Raw genomic sequence first — 18,852 nt, 5'->3', positions numbered from 1 at the left:
TTGCTACCTTCCAAACCATGGGAACTGTTCTAGAATCTATGGCATTTTGGAAGATGTTAACCAATGCATCCACTATTTCTATAGCTACCAATTCAATACTCTAGGATGTAGGCCATTAGATCTATTGGCTTTCAGTCCCATTAATTTCTCCAGTACCATTTTTTGATTAATACTAATTTCTTTTAGTTCCCCATTCTCACTGGATCCTGGGTTCTCCAGTAGTGCTGGCAATTTTTTTGCGCCTTCTTCCGTGAAGACAGACACAAAGTATGTGTTTAATTTCTCTGCCATTTCCTTGTTCCCCATTATAATTTCTCCTGTCTCATCCTGTAGGGGACCCATATTTACTTTTGCTAATCTTTTCCTTTTTTTACATACCTATAGAACCTTGTGCAGTCTGTTATTTTGTCTCTCGATAGGTTACTCTCATATTCTAGTTTCCGTTTCTTTATGAATTTCATGGTCCACCTTTGCTGAATTCTAAAATCTTCCCAGGCTTACTGCTCTTTTTGACAACATTATAAGCATCTTACTTTCATCTAATACTATCTTTAATTTCTTTTCTTGGCCACAGTTGGACCACTATTCATGAGGGGGGTTTTGTGCCTGCCTTAAAGAAATGCATGTTTGTTGTAAATTATGTATTCATCCTTTAAATGCTAGCCATTCCTTTTCTGCTGTCATACCTTTCAATATAGTTTCCCAAACTACCTGAACCAACTCTTCCCTTATACCTACAACTATTTTTGTAGTAACATCAATACAAGTGCCCCCTGATTAAACTGACAAACTTAAACAAATGAAACTTTAGACATTACGTAGTTCAAAGTAAAATTTGGTTACTGGGGGTGATGATGCACTCCAGTCCCTCCGGCACCCACCTCTCGCAGAAGGCCGCGAGTGTCCCGGTGGACACCGCGTGCTCCATCTCCAGGGACACCCTGGCTCAGATGTAACCACAGAAGAGAGGCAGGCAGTCGGGCTGAACGACCCCCTCGACTGCCCACTGCCTGGACCAGTTGATGGCCACCTTGGCCATGCCCAGGAGCAATCCTTCGAGGAGTCTTTCGGACCTTCCCGCTCCCCTCCACACAGTGCCCAAAGATCAGGAGTGTGGGACTGAAGTGCAGCCAGAACTTGAGGAGCAGCCCCTTCAAATATTGGAAAAGGAGCTGCAACCTCACACATACAACATAGATGTGGAACATGGAGTCCTCCAGACCGCAGAAATTGCAGCTGGCCTGGGAGTCCGTGAACCGACCTTAAAACTTATTGTATGGAACTGTTCCATGCAACACCCTCCAGGCCAAGTCCCCAATAAATAAAGGGAGGACTCCCGCACCCTCATACCTAGAGTTTACTTTGTTTAGATTTAATATCCTAGTTTCAGAATTACATGATTAGCATGTGTAGCGAGTTGGTCTTACCGCAGGTAAAGTGTCCACAGCCAGATAGGGAATGGAAGACCAACAGGAAGAGCAGTGCAAGGAAGGTAGTGCAGGGGTCACCTGCGGTCATCCCCCTGCAAAACAGATACACCACTTTGAGTACTGTTGGGGGGGATGACTCATCAGGGGAGGACAGCAGCAGCCAAGTTCAAGGCATTGTGGATGGCTCTGCTGCACAGGAGGGCAGGAAAAAGAGTGGGAGAGTGATAGTGATAGGGGATTCAATTGTAAGGGGAATAGATAGGCGTTTCTGTGGCCGCAACCGAGACTCCAGGAGGGTATGTTGCCTCCCTGGTGCAAAGGTCAAGGATGTCTCGAAGCGGGTGCAGGACATTCTGAAAAAGGAGGGTGAACAGCCAGTTGTCGTGGTGCACATTGGTACCAACGATATAGGTAAAAAACGGGATGAGGTCCTAAGAGACGAATTTAAGGAGCTAGGAGCTAAATTAAAAAGTAGGACCTCAAAAGTAGTAATCTCAGGATTGCTACCAGTGCCACGTGCTAGTCAGAGTAGGAATCACAGGATAGTTCAGATGAATACGTGGCTTGAGCAGTGGTGCAGCAGGGAGGGATTCAAATTCCTGGGGCATTAGAACCGGTTCTGGGGGAGGTGGGACCATTACAAACCGGATGGTCTGCACCGAGGCAGCACCGGAACCAATGTCCTAGGGGGAGTCTTTGCTAATGCTGTTGGGAAGGAGTTAAACTAATATGGCAGGGGGATGGGAACCAATGCAGGGAGACAGAGGGAAGCAAAATGGAGACAGAAACAAAAGACAGAAAGGTGATGAGTAAAAGGGGAGGGCAGAGAAACCCAAGGCAAAAAACAAAAAGGGCCACTTTATAGCAAAATTCTAAAGGGTCAAAGTGTCTTAGAAAGGCTCTGTGCCTCAATGCGAGGAGTATTCGGAATAAGGTGGACAAATTAACTGTGCAGATAGCAGTTAACGGATATGATGTGGTTGGCATCATGGAGACATGGCTCCATGGTGACCAAGGCTGGGAACTCAACATCCAGGGGTATTCAACATTTAGGAAAGATAGACAGAAATGAAAAGGAGGCGGGGTGGCATTGCTGGTTAAAGAGAAAATTAATGCAATTGTAAGGAAAGATATTAGCTTGGATGATGTGGAATCGGTATGGGTGGAGCCAAAGGGCAGAAAACGCTTGTGGGAGTTGTGTACAGACCTCCAAACAGTACTAGTGATGTTGGGGAGGGCATCAAACAGGAAATTAGGGGTGCATGCAATAAAGGTGCAGGAGTTATCATGGGTGACTTTAATATGCATATCGATTGGGCTAACCAAACTGGAAACAATACAGTGGAGGAGGATTTCCTGGAGTGCATAAGAGATGATTTTCTAGACCAATATGGCGAGGAACCAACTAGGGGGAAGGCCATTTTAGACTGGGTCTTGTGTAATGAGAGAGGATTAATTAGCAATCTCATTGTGCGAGGCCCCTTGGGGAAGAGTGACCATAATATGGTGGAATTCTACATTAGGATTGAGAATGAAACAGTTAATTCAGAGACCATAGTCCAGAATTAAAGAAGGGTAACTTTGAAGGTATGAGGCGTGAATTGGCTAGGAAAGATTGGCGAATGATACTGAAGGGGTTGACAGTGGATAGGCAATGGAAGACATTTAGAGACCGCATGGATGAACTACAACAATTGTACAGCCCTGTCTGGCGTAAAAATAAAAAAGGGAAGGTGGCTCAACCGTGGCTATCAAGGGAAATCAGGGATAATATTAAAGCCAAGGAAGTGGCATAAAAATTGGTCAGAAATAGCAGGGGACTGGGAGAAATTTAGAACTCAGCAGAGGAGGACAAATGGTTTGATTAGGGCAGGGAAAATAGAGTACGAGAGGAAGCTTGCAGGGAACATTAAAATGGACTGCAAAAGCTTCCATAGATATGTAAAGAGAAAAAGGTTAGTAAAGACAAACGAAGGTCCCCTACAGGAAGAATCAGGGGAAGTCATAACTGGGAACAAAGAAATGGCAGACCAATTGAACAAGTACTTTGGTTCGGTATTCACTAAGGAGGACACAAACAACCTTCCGGATTTAAAAGGGGTCAGAGGGTCTAGTAAGAAGGAGGAACTGAGGGAAGTCCTTATTAGTCAGGAAATTGTGTTGGGGAAATTGATGGGATTGAAGGTCGATAAATCCCCAGGGCCTGATGGTCTGCATCCCAGAGTACTCAAGGGGGTGGCCTTTGAAATAGCGGATGCCTTGACAGTCATTTTCCAACATTCCATAGACTCTGGATTAGTTCCTATGGAGTGGAGGTTAGCCAAGGTAACCCCACTTTTTTAAAAAAAGGAGGGAGAGAGAAAACAGGGAATTATAGACCGGTCAGCCTGACATCGGTAGTGGGTAAAATGATGGAATCAATTATTAAGGATGTCATAGCAGCGCATTTGGAAAGAAGTGACATGATAGGTCCAAGTCAGCATGGATTTGTGAAAGGGAAATCATGCTTGACAAATCTTCTGGAATTTTTTGAGGATGTTTCCAGTAGAGTGGACAAGGGAGAACCAGTTGATGTGGTGTATTTGGACTTTCAGAAGGCTTTCAACAAGAGATTAATGTGCAAAATTAAAGCACATGGGATTGGGGGTAGTGTACTGACGTGATTGAGAACTGGTTGTCAGACAGGAAGCAAAGAGTAGGAATAAATGGATATTTTTCAGAATGGCAGGCAGTGACTAGTGGGGTACCGCAAGGTTCTGTGCTGGTGCCCCAGCTGTTTACATTGTACATTAATAATTTAGACGAGGGGATTAAATGTAGTATCTCCAAATTTGCGGATGACACTAAATTGGGTGGCAGTGTGAGCTGCGAGGAGGATGCTATGATGCTGCAGAGTGACTTGGGTAGGTTAAGTGAGTGGGCAAATGCTTGGCAGATGAAGTATAATGTGGATAAATGTGAGGTTATCCACTTTGGTTGTAAAAACAGAGAGACAGACTATTATCTGAATGGTGATAGATTAGGGAAAGGGGAGGTGCAACGAGACCTGGGTGTCATGGTACATCAGTCATTGAAGGTTGGCATGCAGGTATAGCAGGCGGTTAAGAAGGCAAATGGCATGCTGGCCTTCAAAGCGAGGGGATTTGAGTATGGGGCAGGGTTACTACAGTTGTACGGGGCCTTGGTGAGGCCACACCTGGAGTATTGTGTACAGTTTTGGTCTCCTAACTTGAGGAAGGACATTCTTGCTATTGAGTGCAGCGAAAGTGCACCAGACTAATTCCCAGGATGGCGGGACTGACATATCAAGATAGACTGGATCAACTGGGCTTGTATTCACTGCAGTTCAGAAGAATGAGAGGGGATCTCTTAGAAACATTTAAAATTCTGACGGGTTTAGACAGGTTAGATGCAGGACGAATGTTCCCAATGTTGGGGAAGTCCAGAACCAGGGGTCACAGTCTAAGGATAAGGGGTAAGCCATTTAGGACCTAGATGAGGAGAATCTTCTTCACCCAGAGAGTGGTGAACCTGTGGAATTCTCTACTACAGAAAGTTGTTGAAGCCAATTCACTAGGGGGATCAAGGGGTATGGCGAGAAAGCAGAATGGGGTACTGAAGTTGCATGTTCAGCCATGAACTCATTGAATGGCGGTGCAGGCTCGAAGGGCCAAATGGCCTACTCCTGCATTTATTTTCTATGTTTCTATGTTAACTAAATCATTTTCAAACTTAATGTAAAATTCTATATAATTATGGTCACTCTTCCCAAAGGGCCACTTTCCTACAAGGTTATTAATTAACCTTTCTTATTGCATAATATTAGATCTAAAATAATCTGTTATCTAGTTGGTTCCTCAACATACTGATCTAGAAAACCATCTTGTATACCTTCCATGAATTCATCCTCCACACTATTACTGCAAATTTGGTTTGCCCAGTCTGTATGCAGATTATTGTATTATCTTGTTACATGCAGCTCTAATTTCCTGAGTTATACTGTGCCCTACATTACCACTGCAGTTTGTGGCTTATAAAGAACGCCCACCAATGTTTTCTGCCCTCGCTGTTTCTTAGCCCCACCCACAATGATTCTACTTCTTGATTTTCTGAGCTAAGATTCTTTTCCTCTACTGTCTTTATCCCATCCTTTATTATCAGATCTACCCCTCCTCCTTTTCCATTTTGCTATCTCTTCTAAAAGTTACGTATCCTGGAATATTTAGTTCCCAACTGTGGTCATTTTGCAACCTCGTGTCCATAATGGCTATTAGATCAAACCTATTAATTTCTGTCTGCGCTATTAATTCATCTATTATATTGAGAATTCTTTGTGCATTCAGATATAGTGCCTTTAGTTTTCGTTTTCTAAAATTGTTTCCTTGATTTCTTCTTTGTCAGTAATGCCCTATTACCTTTGTTAGTCTCTCTGTCCCTTCCTGACCCACTCTGCTTATTCTTACACCAAACCCTGCTCTGCTCTAGCGCCTTGACATGTAATTTGTTGCTTTTACTCTGTATCTAAACCATTCTGTACACTTCCCTGAATCTCCCCCACCTTCATTAGTTTAAAGCCCTGTTTACTGCCCTAGTTATTTGATTTGCCAGGACACTGGTTCCTGCCCAGATCAAGTGGAGCCCATCCCAATGGAACAGCTCCCTCTTTCCTCAGTACTGGTGCCAGTGCCCCATAAAGCAAAACTCCTGCCTTCTACACCACTCTTTTAGCCACGTATTTAACATTTTAATCTGCTTATCCCTCGACCAATAGGTGTGTGGCTCAGGTAACAATCTGGAGATTATTAACTTTGATGTTCAGCTTTTTCATTTGGACTCCAACTCTTCAAACTCTTTCAGCAGAACCTCACTGTTAGTCCTACCGATGTTGTTGATTCCTACATGGACCATGACAACTGGATCCGCCCCTTCCCATTCTAAGTTCTGATTCTGAGCTACCCCGGGGAGAGGGCAGTGTGTGATGTCCCTGTAGGATGCAGTATGTTCAGTGTCTGACCCTGAGATGCCCCAGGGAGAGGGCAGTATGAGACATCCCTGTGGGATGCATTATGTTCAATCTCTCACCCTGAGCTGCCCCAGGGAGGGGACAGTAAGTGATGTCCCTGTGGGGTGCAGTATTTTCAGTGTCTAACCCTGAGCTGCCCTAATTCCTTCTGCTCTAGGGGGCAGTCACGCTCCTCTCAGTCAGAGTAAATAGGAGGGACAGCGTCATCTACTAGACACCGGCGATATTTCAAGGCACACAATGCCTGGCTCCATCCCAAAGAAATCCAAAACAAACCTGCAGATTCAATTCATTTTATTATCAATGGTTCAAGAAAGTTTAGCTCCATTTGTTGCACCTTTCAGTATTTGAAGAAAGCCGTTTAAACAGTGAAATATGGATACAAACACAATCAGCATTATTTTTATCTGACCCTTTTCCCGTTGATTAGTTGGTCCAATATCTAGAATATTAATCTCCAGTTATAGGGGTGATCAATATCAATAAAAAGAAACCACATATACCAAAATGGACATGATTCAGTTTGGCATAACAGCAGAATCCAAATCCTGCAGGCACTTGTGAACTCGCTGATGTCTCAGCAGGTTGGACGATTGAGTGAATCCCTCCCCACACACAGAGCAGGTGAACGGCCTCTCCCCAGTGTGAACTCGCTGGTGTGTTATCAGGGTGTATGACCGAGCGAATCCCTCACCACACACTGAGCAGGTGAATGGCCTCTCCCCAGTGTGAACTCGCTGGTGTGTCAGCAGGTGGGATGACTGAGTGAATCCCTCCCTACACACTGAGCAGGTGAACGGCCTCTCCCCAGTGTGAATTCGCTCATGTGTCAGCAGGTTCGATGACTGAATGAAGCCCTCCCCACACACGGAGCAGGTGAATGGCCTTTCCCCAGTGTGAACTCGCTGGTGTTTCAGCAGGTTGGATGACTGAGTGAATCCCTTCCCACACACAGAGCAGGTGAATGGCCTCTCCCCAGAGTGAACTCGCTCATGTGCCAGCAGGTGGGATGACCGATGGAATCCCGCCCCACAGATGGAGCAGGTAAACGGCCTCTCCCCAGTGTGAACTCGCTGGTGTGCCAGCAGGCGGGATGACTGAGCGAAACTCTTCCCACACTCAGAGCAGGTAAACAGCCCCTCCCCAGCGTGTATTCTTTGGTGTGTCAGCAGGTGGGATGACTGAGTGAATTCCTTCCCACACATGGAGCAGGTGAACGGCCTCTCTCCCGTGTGAACTCGCTGATGTGAAAGCAGGTTAGATTTCAAAGTGAATCCCTTCCCACACTCGGAGCAGATAAATGGCCCCTGCCCAGTGTGAACTCGCTGGTGAGTTAGAAGTCGGGATGACACAGTGAATCCCTTTCCACACACAGAACAGGTGAACGGCCTCTCCCCGGTGTGACTGCGCTGATGAATTTCCAGCTGGGATGGGTAATTGAATGCCTTCCCACAGTCCCCACATTCCCACGGTTTCTCCATGGTGCGGGTGTCCTTGTGTCTCTCCAGGTTGAATGATCAATTGAATGCTCGTCCACACATAGAACACGTGTATGTTTTCTCCCCACTGTCAACGGTTTGATCTTTTTACAGGCTGTATAACTGGTTAAAGCTCTTTCCACAGGCAGTGAACTGGAACACTCTCACTTGGGTGCGTGTGTCTTGGTGCTTTTCCAGTCACATTGATGTTTGAAATCTGTTGCCACAGACAGAACAGACAAACATTGCTCTTTCCACATTCAAAGGCCGATAGTATTCAAGTCCTCAGGAATTGAGTGATTCCATCAGATTTTGATGTGATATTTAGTTTTAGAGCTTCCCGTTGGCAAATCCTCCCATTCTAATACCCTGGAAAAGAAGTTTACAAAAATAATTACTGCAAGTAAATGACAGAAATTCAGAACAGACGTATCTAGATTCTATGGAACATTCTTTCCTTTCTTGTTCCTCCAAAGCTGTAAATCCCCATCCCATACAGTCTCCGTTCTCCCTGTCTTGAAATTCAAACACATCGCACGTCTGAAGACAGCTTGTTCTCTGCTCCCATTTTTCACCACCAACTCTGTCTGGGTTCAGTTTTACACACTGGTTCCATCCCTCAACTCCCCTGAAGGTGCTGACACTGGCTGGGTTCAGTTCTCCACTCACTGGTTCCCCTCCCTCTCCTGAAGGTGCTGGCTCTGGCTGGGTTCAGTTCCACACTCACTGGTTCCCCTCCCTCTCCTCCCCTGAAGGTGCTGACTCTGGCTGGGTTCAGTTCTACACTCACTGGTTCCCCTCCCTCTCCTCCCCTGAAGGTGCTGACTCTGTCTGGGTTCAGTTCTACACTGACTAGTTCCCCTCCCTCTCCTCCCCTGAAGACGCTGACTCTGGCTGGGTTCAGTTCTACACTCACTGGTTCCCCTCCCTCTCCATCCCTGAAGGTGCTGACTCTGGCTGGGTTCACTGGGACACTGAAGCCCCGCCCACACGTTGTTCGTTTGCAAAGATGTTCACGCATGCGCTCTACTGCTCGATGAGTCACCATGGCGGAGCACAAACCTGCAGCTGTCCTTCACAAAGATGGCGGCCGTCACCCTCGGTTTGTTGCCGCGAAAATGCCCTGGAGCTGCAAATTCGGAACTTATAGTTTCTTAATACATGCTTGCGACCTACACTAGGTGTGTATGAAGCCTACCTGCGAGGTGCGTTCCTCCCCTGTTCCCCGCTGATTCGGATCGGCTCCAAACTGTGGATCCGGCCTTTGCCCGCTTCCAGGCCGCGTTCGGTCTGATCAAAGTCACAATGCGCATGCTCCAGGTACAGTCCGGTGTTGCGCCTGCGCACTGGGCTCCTGCAGCGTGAATATTGTGCTCTGGGGGCACTGGACCGTAAGGAACAGGAGCAGGAGTAAAATTATTCGGCCCTCGATCCTGCTCCGCCATTAATGAGATCTTGGCTGATCTTCTACCTCAACTCCACTTTCCTGCACTATCCCCATATCCTTCATTTACATAATATCCAAAAATCTATTGATCAATGCCTTGAATATATTCAAACCCTGAAAGCCTACACAGCCCTCTGGGGGAGAGAATTCCAAAGATTCACCACCCTCTGAGTGAAGAGGTTTTTCCTCATCTCAGTCCTAAATGGCTGACCTCTTATTCTGAGACTCACCCCTGGTTCTAGACTTCCCAGCCAGAGAAAACATCCTTCCTGCACCTACCCTGTCAAGCCTTCTACGAATTTTGTATGTTTTTTTACCCTGTCAAGCCCTGTATGAACTTTGTATGTTTCAATAAGATCACCTCTCATACTTCTGAACTCTAGAGAATAGAGGCATAATCTACTCAATCTCTCCTCATAGGACAATCCCCGCATCCCAGGAATCAGTCTAGTGAACTTTTGTTGCACCTCCTCTATGGCAAGTATATCCTTTCTTAGATAAGGAGACCTAAACAGTACACAATACTACAGGGCCCTATATAATTGCAGTAAGATTACTTTACACTTATACTCAAATCCACTAGTAATAAAGGCCAACATGCTTTATTAATTACTTGCTGTACCTGCATGTTAACTTTCAGTGATTCATGTACAAGGACATCCAGATCCCTCTGAACACCAACATTTCTCAATCTCTCACCATTTAAAAAATACTCTGCTTTTCTATGTTTCCTACCAAAATGGATAACTTCACATTTCTCCACATTATATTCCATTTGCCATGTTCTTATCAATATATATCAATGACTTGGACTTAAATGTTGGGTATATGATTAAGAAGTTTGCAGATGTCACTAAAATAGGCTGAGTCATTGATAATGAAAAAGAAACATAGAAACATTGAAAAATAGGTGCAGGAGTAGGCCCTTCGAGCCTGCATCGTCATTCAATAAGATCATGGCTGATCATTCCTTCAGTACCCCTTTCCTGCTTTCTCTCCATACCTGTTGATCCCCTTAACCATAAGAGCCATATCTAACTCCCTCTTGAATATATCCAGTGAACTGGTATCAACAACTCTCTGCGGCAGGGAATTCCACAGATTAACAACTCTCTGAGTGAAGAAGTTTCTCCTCATCTCAGTCCTAAATGGCCTACCCCTTATCCTAAGAAAGCTGCGGATTACAGGAAGATATCAACGTATTGGTCAGGTGGGCAGAACAGTGGCAAATGGAATTCAATCCGGATAAGTGTGAGGTAATGCATTTGGGGAGGTCTAACAAGACAAGGGAATACACATTAAATGGTAGGACACTGGAAAGTGTAGAGGAACATCGGGACTGTGGAGTGCAGGTCCACAGAATCTCGAAGGTAGCAGGCCAGGTTGATAAGATGGCTAAGAAGGCATATGGAATACTTGCATTTATAAGTCGAGGCATGGAATACAAGAGCAAGGAGGATAGGCTTGAACTGTATAAAACACTTATTAGACCACAGCTGGAGTACTCCATGCAGTTCTGGTCACCACATTACAGGAAAGGTGTGATTGCACTGGAAAGGGTGCAGAGGAGATTTATAAGATTGTTGCCTGGACTGGAGAATTTTGTCTATGATGAAAGAAAATAGAAGCTGAGTCTGTTTTCTTTGCAACAGAGGAGGCTAAGGGGAGACATGATTGAGGTGTATAACATTATGAGGGGTCTGGATAGAGTGGATAGGGATGATTTGGTTTCCCGTGGCAGAGGGGTCAACAACCAGAGGGCATAGATTTAAAGTAATTGGGGGGAGGTTTAGAGGAGATAAGGGACATTTCTTCACCAAGAGGGTGGTGGGGGTCTGGAATTCACTGCCTGAAAGGGTTGTAGTGCCATGAACCTTCAACCACATTTAAAAGACACTTGGATGTGCACTTAAAGTGCCGCAACCTACAGGGCTATGAACCAAGAGCTGGAAAGTGGGATTAGGCTGGATGCGATTGGCTGAAATGGTCTCCTTCCATGCTGTAAATTTCTATGATTGTATGATGATTGCCCACTCGCTTAACCTCTCTTTATCCCCTTGAAGCCTCTTTGTACCCTCCTCACAACTTGCTTTCCCACCTAGCTTTGTATCATCAGCAAACTTGGATATATCACATTTGGTCTTCTCATCCAAATCAGATATACATTGTGAATTGCTGAGGCCCAAGTATCGATCCTTGTGACACACCACCAGTTACAGCCTGCCAACCTGAAAATGAACCATTTATTCCTACTTTCTGTTTTCTGTCCGTTAACCAATCTTCAATCCATGCTAGTATATTACCCACAATCCCATGAGCCCTCATTTTGTTTAATAACCTCATGTGGCACCTTATCGAATGTCTTCTGAAAATCCAAATACACCACATCCACTGGTTCCTCCTTATCTATTCTGCTAGTTACAATCTCAAAAAGTTGTCAAACATGATTTCCTTTCATAAAGCCGTGTTGACTCTGACAAATTTTATTAATATTCTCTAAGTTCCTGTTCCCACGTCCTTAATAATAGCATCGAGCATTTTCCCGACTACAGATGTCAGGCTAACTGGTCCATAATTCCCTGTTTTCTCTCTCCCTCCTTTCTTAAATAGCCCAGTTACATTTGTGATCTTTGAAACCATGGGAATAGTTCTTGAATCTATGGAATTTTGGAAGATGACAACCAATGCATCCACTGTTTCTATAGCTACCTTTCTCAGCTATTTACAATATACGTTAATGATTTAGATGAAGGAATTGAATGTAATATCTCCAAGTTTGCAGATGACACTAAGTTGGGTGGCGGTGTGAGCTGTGAGGAGGATGCTAAGAGGTTGCAGGGTGACTTGGACAAGTCAGGTGAATGGGCACATGCATGGCAGAAGTAGTATAATGTAGATAAATGTGAAGTTATCCACTTTGGTGGCAAAAACAGGAAGGCAGAATATTATCTGAATGATGACAGATTAGGAAAAGGGAGGTGCAACGAGACCTGGGTATCATGATACATCAGTCATTGAAAGTTGGCATGCAGGTACAGCAGGCAGTGAAGAAAGCAAATGGCATGTTGGCCTTCATAGCGAGGGGATTTGAGTATAGGAGCAGGGAGATCTTACTGCAGTTGCACAGGGCCTCGGTGAGGCCACACCTTGACTATTGTGTACAGTTTTGGTCGCCTAATCTGAGGAAGGACATTCTTGCTATTGAGGGAGTGCAGCAAAGGTTCACCAGACTGATTCCTGGGATGGCAGGACTGATATATGAAGAAAGCTTGGATCGACTCGGCTTATATTCACCGGAATATAGAAGAATGAGAGGGTTCCATCGAAACATATAAAATTCTGACGGGATTGGACCGGTTAGGTATGTTCCCAATGTTCGGGAAGTCCAGAACCAGGGGTCACAGTATAAGGATAAAGGGTAAGCCATTTAGGACCGAGATGAGGAGAAACTTCTTCACTCAGAGAATTGTGAACCTGTGGAATTCTCTACTACAGAAAGTTGTTGATGCCAGTTCGTTAGATATATTCAAAAGGGAGTTAGATGTGGCCCTTACGGCTAAAGAGATCAAGGGATCTGGAGAGAAACCAGGAATGGGGTACTGAAGTTGCATAATCAGCCATGATCATATTGAATGGTGGTGCAGGCTCGAAGGGCAGAATAGTCTGCTCCTGCACCTATTTTCTATGTTTCTATGTTTCAATATTCTAGGATGTAGGCCATCAGGTCCAGGGGATTTATTGGCTTTCAGTCCCATTATTTCTCCAGTACCATTTTTTGATTAATACCAATTTCCTTAAGTTTCTCATTCTCGCTAGACCCTGGGTTATCCAGTAGTTGCGGCAATTTTGTTTACACCTTCTTCCGTGAAGACAGACTGAAAATATATTTTTAATTTCTCTGCCGTTTCCTTGTTCTCCATTATAATTTCTCTTCAGGGAGAAGGCAAAAAAAAAGTAGAAAGAAACAGAAAGGCGACATCACAGCCAAGGGGGTAAGTGATTGGCTGGTGATTGGTGAGTAGTTTTTCTTTTTTCTCTTCGAAAACAGTGAGTAAACTTTAGCATTGTGGTTGCCAATTTAAGTGTATCTAAGGGTTAAGTCATGGCAGGAAAGCTTGGTCACGTGATATGCTCCTCCTATACCATGTGGGAACTTAGGAATACTTCCGGTGTCCCTGACGACTACGTGTGCGGGAAGTGTATCCGCCTCCAGCTCTTGACGGTCCGCGTTGCAGAATTGGAGCCTAGGATGGATTCACTCTGGAGCATCCACGATGCTGAGAATGACGTGAGTAGCATGTGTAGCGAGTTGGTCTTACCGCAGATGAAGGGTCCACAGCCAGATAGGGAATGGAAGACCAGCAGAAAGAGCAGTGCAAGGAAGGTAGTGCAGGGGTCATTCCCCTGCAAAATAGATACACCGCTTTGAGTACTGTTGAGGGGGCTGACTCATCAGGGGAGGGCAGCAGCAGCCAAGTTCATGGCACCATGGCTGGCTCTGCTGCACAGGAGGGCAGGAAAAAGAGTGGGAGAGCGATAGTGATAGGGGATTCAATTGTAAGGGGAATAGGTAGGCGTTTCTGCGGCCGCAACCGAGACTCCAGGATGGTTTGTTGCCTCCCTGTTGCAAGGGTCAAGGATGTCTCGGAGCGGGTGCAGGACATTCTGAAAAGGGAGGGAGAACAGCCAGTTGTCGTATGCACATTGGTACCAACGATATAGGTAAAAAAAAGGATGAGGTCCTACGAGACGAATTTAAGGAGCTAGGAGCTAAATTAAAAAGTAGGACCTCAAAAGTAGTAATCTCTGGATTGCTACCAGTGCCACGTGCTAGTCAGAATAGGAATCACTGGATAGCTCAGATGAAAACGTGGCTTGAGCAGTGGTGCAGCAGAGAGGGATTCAAATTCCTGGGGCATTGGAACTGGTTTTGGGGGAGGTGGGACCAGTACAAACCGGACGGTCTGCATCTGGGCAGGACCGGAATCAATGTCCTAGGGGGAGTGTTTGCTAATGCTGTTTGGGAGGAATTAAACTAATATGGCAGGGGGATGGGAACCAATGCAGGGAGACAGAGGGAAACAAAATGGAGACAGAAGCAAAAGACAGAAAGGAGATGAGTAAAAGTGGAGGGCAGAGAAACCCAAGGCAAAAAACAAAAAGGGCCAATGTACAACAAAATTTTAAAGGGTCAAAGTGTAATAAAAAGGCAAGCATGAAAGCTCAGTGCCTCAATGCAAGGAGTATTCGGAACCCAAGAGGGGGCTCTGAGCTAGTTAGAGTGGGTGAGAGCTCAGATGAACAGGACCCCAAGAAAGAATGCAAAAGGCAGGAGGCAACAGAGCAGAGTAGCACTGGGGTAAGTGTAAACCACAAGGTGATAGGAAAGGACAATATGTGTGAATATAAAAGCGCTGCAGGAGGGGTCAAAACGAAAAATCATGGTATAACAACTAGTATTAAAACATCTACCAAAAAGCATTCAGCATTCGAAATAAAGTAAATGAATTGACGGCACAAATCATTACAAATGGGTATGATTTGGTGGCCATTACAAAAACGTGGTTGCAGGGTGGCCAAGACTGGGAATTAAACACACAGGGGTATCTGACAATTCGGAAAGATAGACAAGAAGGGAAAGGAGGTGGGGTAGCTCTGTTAATAAAGGATGATATCAGGGCAGTTGTGAGAGACGATATTGGCTTTAATGAATAAAATGTTGATTCATTGTGGGTGGAGATTAGAGATAGTAAGGGGAAAAAGTCACTGGTGGGCATAGTTTATAGGCCCCCAAATAATAACTTCATGGTGTGGCGGGCAATAATCAAGGGAATAATGGAGGCATGTGGGGGATTTTAACCTACATATCAATTGGTCAAATCAAATCACACGGGGTAGCCTTGAGGAGGAATTCATAGAATGCATACGGGATTGTTTCTTAGAACAGTATGTTACAGAACCTACAAGGGAGCAAGCTATCTTAGATCTGGTCCTGTGTAATGAGACAGGAATAATAAATGATCTCCTAGTAAAAGATCCTCTCGGAATGAGTGATCACAGTATGGTTGAATTTGTAATACAGATTGAGGGTGAGGAAGTAGTGTCTCAAACGAGCGTACTATGCTTAAACAAAGGGGATTACAGTGGGATGAGGGATGAGGGCAGAGTTCGCTAAAGTCGACTGGAAATACAGACTAAACGGTGGCACAATTGAGGAACAGTGGAGGACTTTTAAGGAGCTCTTTCATAGTGCTCAACAAAAATATATTCCAGTGAAAAAGAAGGGCAGTAAGAGAAGGGATAACCAGCAGTGGATAACCAAGGAAATAAAGGAGAGTATCAAATTAAAAACCAATGTGTATAAGGTGGCCAAAGTTAGTAGAAACTATAAGATTGGGAAAATTTTAAACGACAGCAAAGAATGACTAAGAAAGCAATAAAGAAAGGAAAGATAGATTACAAAAGTAAACTTGCGCAAAACATAAAAACAGATAATAAACGCTTTTACCGATATATAAAATTGAAAAGATTGACTAAAGTAAATGTTGGTCCCTTAGAAGATGAGAAGGTGGATTTAATAATAGGAAATGTGGAAATGGCTGAGACCTTAAACAATTATTTTGCTTCGGTCTTCACAGTGGAAGACACAAAAACCATGCCAAAAATTGCTGGTCACGGGAATGTGAGAAGGGAGGACCTTGAGATAATCACTATCACTAGCGGGGTAATGCTGGACAGGCTAATGGGACTCAAGGTAGACAAATCCCCTGGTCCTGATGAAATGCATCCCAGGGTATTAAAAGAGATAGCGCAAGTTATAGCAGATGTATTCGTTATAATCTACCAAAATTCTCTGGACTCTGGGGAAGTACCATTGGATTGAAAAGCAGCTAATGTAATGCCTCTGTTTAAAAAAGGGGGCAGACAAAAGGCAGGTAACTATAGGGCCGGTTAGTTTAACATCTGTAGTGGGGAAAATGCTTGAAGCTATCATTAAGGAAGAAATAGAGGGACATCTAGATAGGAATAGTGCAATCAAGTAGTTGCAGCATGGATTCATGAAGGGGAAATCATGTTTAACTAATTTACTGGAATTCTTTGAGGATATAACGAGCATGGTGGATTAGAGGTGTACCGATGGATGTGGTGTATTTAGATTTCCAAAAGGCATTCGATAAGGTGCCACACAAAAGTTTACTGCAGAAGATAAAGGTACGTGGAGTCAGAGGAAATGGATTAGCATGCATAGAGAATTGGCTGGCTAACAGAAAGCAGAGAGTCGATTTAAATGGGTCCTTTTCGAGTTGGAAATCGGTGGTTAGTGGTGTGCCACAGGGATTGGTGCTGGGACCACAACGGTTTACAATATACATTGATGACCTGGAAGAGGGGACAGAGTGTAGTGTAACAAAATTTGCAGATGACACAAACATTAGTGGGAAAGCGGGTTGTGTAGAGGACACAGAGAGGCTGCAAAGAGATTTGGATAGGTTAAGCAAATGGGCTAAGGTTTGGCAGATGGAATACAATGTCAGAAAATGTGAGGTCATCCACCTTGGGGGAAAAAAACAGTAAAAGGGAATATTATTTGAATGGGGAGAAATTACAACATGCTGCGGTGCAGAGGGACCTGGAGGTCCTTGTACATGAATCCCAAAAAGTTAGTTTGCAGGTGCAGCAGGTAATCAGGAAGGCGAATGGAATGTTGGCCTTCATTGCGAGAGGGATGGAGTACAAAAGCAGGGAGGTCCTTCTGCAACTGTATAGGGTATTGGTGAGGCCGTACCTGGAGTACTGCGTGCAGTTTTGGTCACCTTACTTAAGGAAGGATATACTAGCCTTGGAGGGGGTACAGAGACGATTCACTAGGCTGATTTCGGAGATGAGGGGGTTACCTTATGATGATAGATTGAGTAGACTGAGTCTTTACTCGTTGGAGTTCAGAAGGATGAGGGGTGATCTTATAGAAACATTTAAAATCATGAAAGGGATAGACAAGATAGAGGCAGAGAGGTTGTTTCCACTGGTCGGGGAGACTAGAACTAGGGGGCACAGCCTCAAAATACGGGGGAGCCAATTTAAAACCGAGTTGAGAAGAAATTTCTTCTCCCAGAGAGTTGTGAATCTGTGGAATTCTCTGCCCAAGGAAGCAGTTGAGGCTAGCTCATTGAATGTATTCAAGTCACAGATAGATAGATTTTTTAACCAATAAGGGAATTAAGGGTTATGGGGAGCGGGCGGGTAAGTGGAGCTGAGTCCACGGCCAGATCAGCCATGATCTTGTTGAATGGCGGAGGAGCCTCGAGGGGCTAGATGGCCTACTCCTGTTCCTAATTCTTATGTTCTTGTCTCAGTCTGTCGGGGATCCACACTTACCTTTGCTAATATTTTCCTTTTTACATACTGATAGAAGCTTTTGCATTCTGTTATTTTGTCTCTCAGTAGTTTACTCTCATATTCTACTTTCCCTTTCTTTATCAATTTCTTGGTCCTCCTTTGCTGAATTCAAAGCCTTACTGATCCTCAAGCTTACTGCTCCATTTGTCAACATTATAAGCATCTTCCTTTCATCTAATACAACCTTTAACTTCTTTAGTTAGCCATGGTTGGACCACTATTCCTCTGGGGTTTTTGTGCTTTAAAGGAATGTATACTTTAAGGCATTGTAAATGATGTATTAATTCTTTAAATACTAGCCATTGCTTTGCTACCAACATACCTTTTAGTGTAGTTTCCCTATGAGACGAATTTAAGGAGCTAGGAGCTAAATTAAAAAGTAGGACCTCAAAAGTAGTAATCTCGGGATTGCTACCAGTGCCACGTGCTAGTCAGAGTAGGAATCGCAGGATAGCGTGGCTTGAGCAGTGGTGCATCAGGGAGGGATTCAAATTCCTGGGGCATTGGAACAGGTTCTGGGGGAGGTGGAACCAGTACAAACCGGATGGTCTGCACCTGGGCAGGACCGGAACCAATGTCCTAGGGGGAGTGTTTGCTAGTGCTGTTGGGGAGGAGTTAAACTAATATGGCAGGGGGATGGGAACCAATGCAGGGAGACAGAGGGAAACAAAAAGGAGACAAAAGCAAAAGTCAGAAAGGAGATGAGTAAAAGTGGAGGGAAGAGAACCCCAAGGCAAAAAACAAAAAGGACCGTTGAATATAAAGGGGCTGCAGGAGGGGTCAAAACTAAAAATCATGGTTTAAAAACAAGGATTAAAACACTCCTGCTAAATGCACGCAGTATTCGAAATAAAGTAAATGAGTTGACGGCACAAATCATGACAAATGGGTATGATTTGGTTGCCATTACAGAAACATGGTTGCATGGTGGCCAAGACTAGGAATTAAACATACAGGGGTATCTGACGATTCAAAAAGATACACAAGGGGGGAAAGGAGGTGGGGTAGCTCTGTTAATAAAGGATGATATCAGGGCAGTTGTAAGAGACAATATTGGCACTAATGAACAAAATGTTG

General features: G+C 44.5%; 1 pseudogene; it reads right to left on the bottom strand.

The window, feature by feature from the left end:
• LOC139256297 (zinc finger protein 850-like) overlaps positions 1-7,934 on the bottom strand; it is a 175,630-nt pseudogene extending 167,696 nt beyond the window's left edge.
• Positions 7,935-18,852: the final 10,918 nt, after the last annotated feature.

Source organism: Pristiophorus japonicus, unplaced genomic scaffold (genome assembly GCF_044704955.1).
Source record: "Pristiophorus japonicus isolate sPriJap1 unplaced genomic scaffold, sPriJap1.hap1 HAP1_SCAFFOLD_704, whole genome shotgun sequence".
Lineage (NCBI taxonomy): Eukaryota > Metazoa > Chordata > Chondrichthyes > Pristiophoridae > Pristiophorus > Pristiophorus japonicus.
The sequence above is the reverse complement of the archived record's forward strand: the minus strand, read 5'-3'. Positions and strand labels throughout refer to the sequence as shown.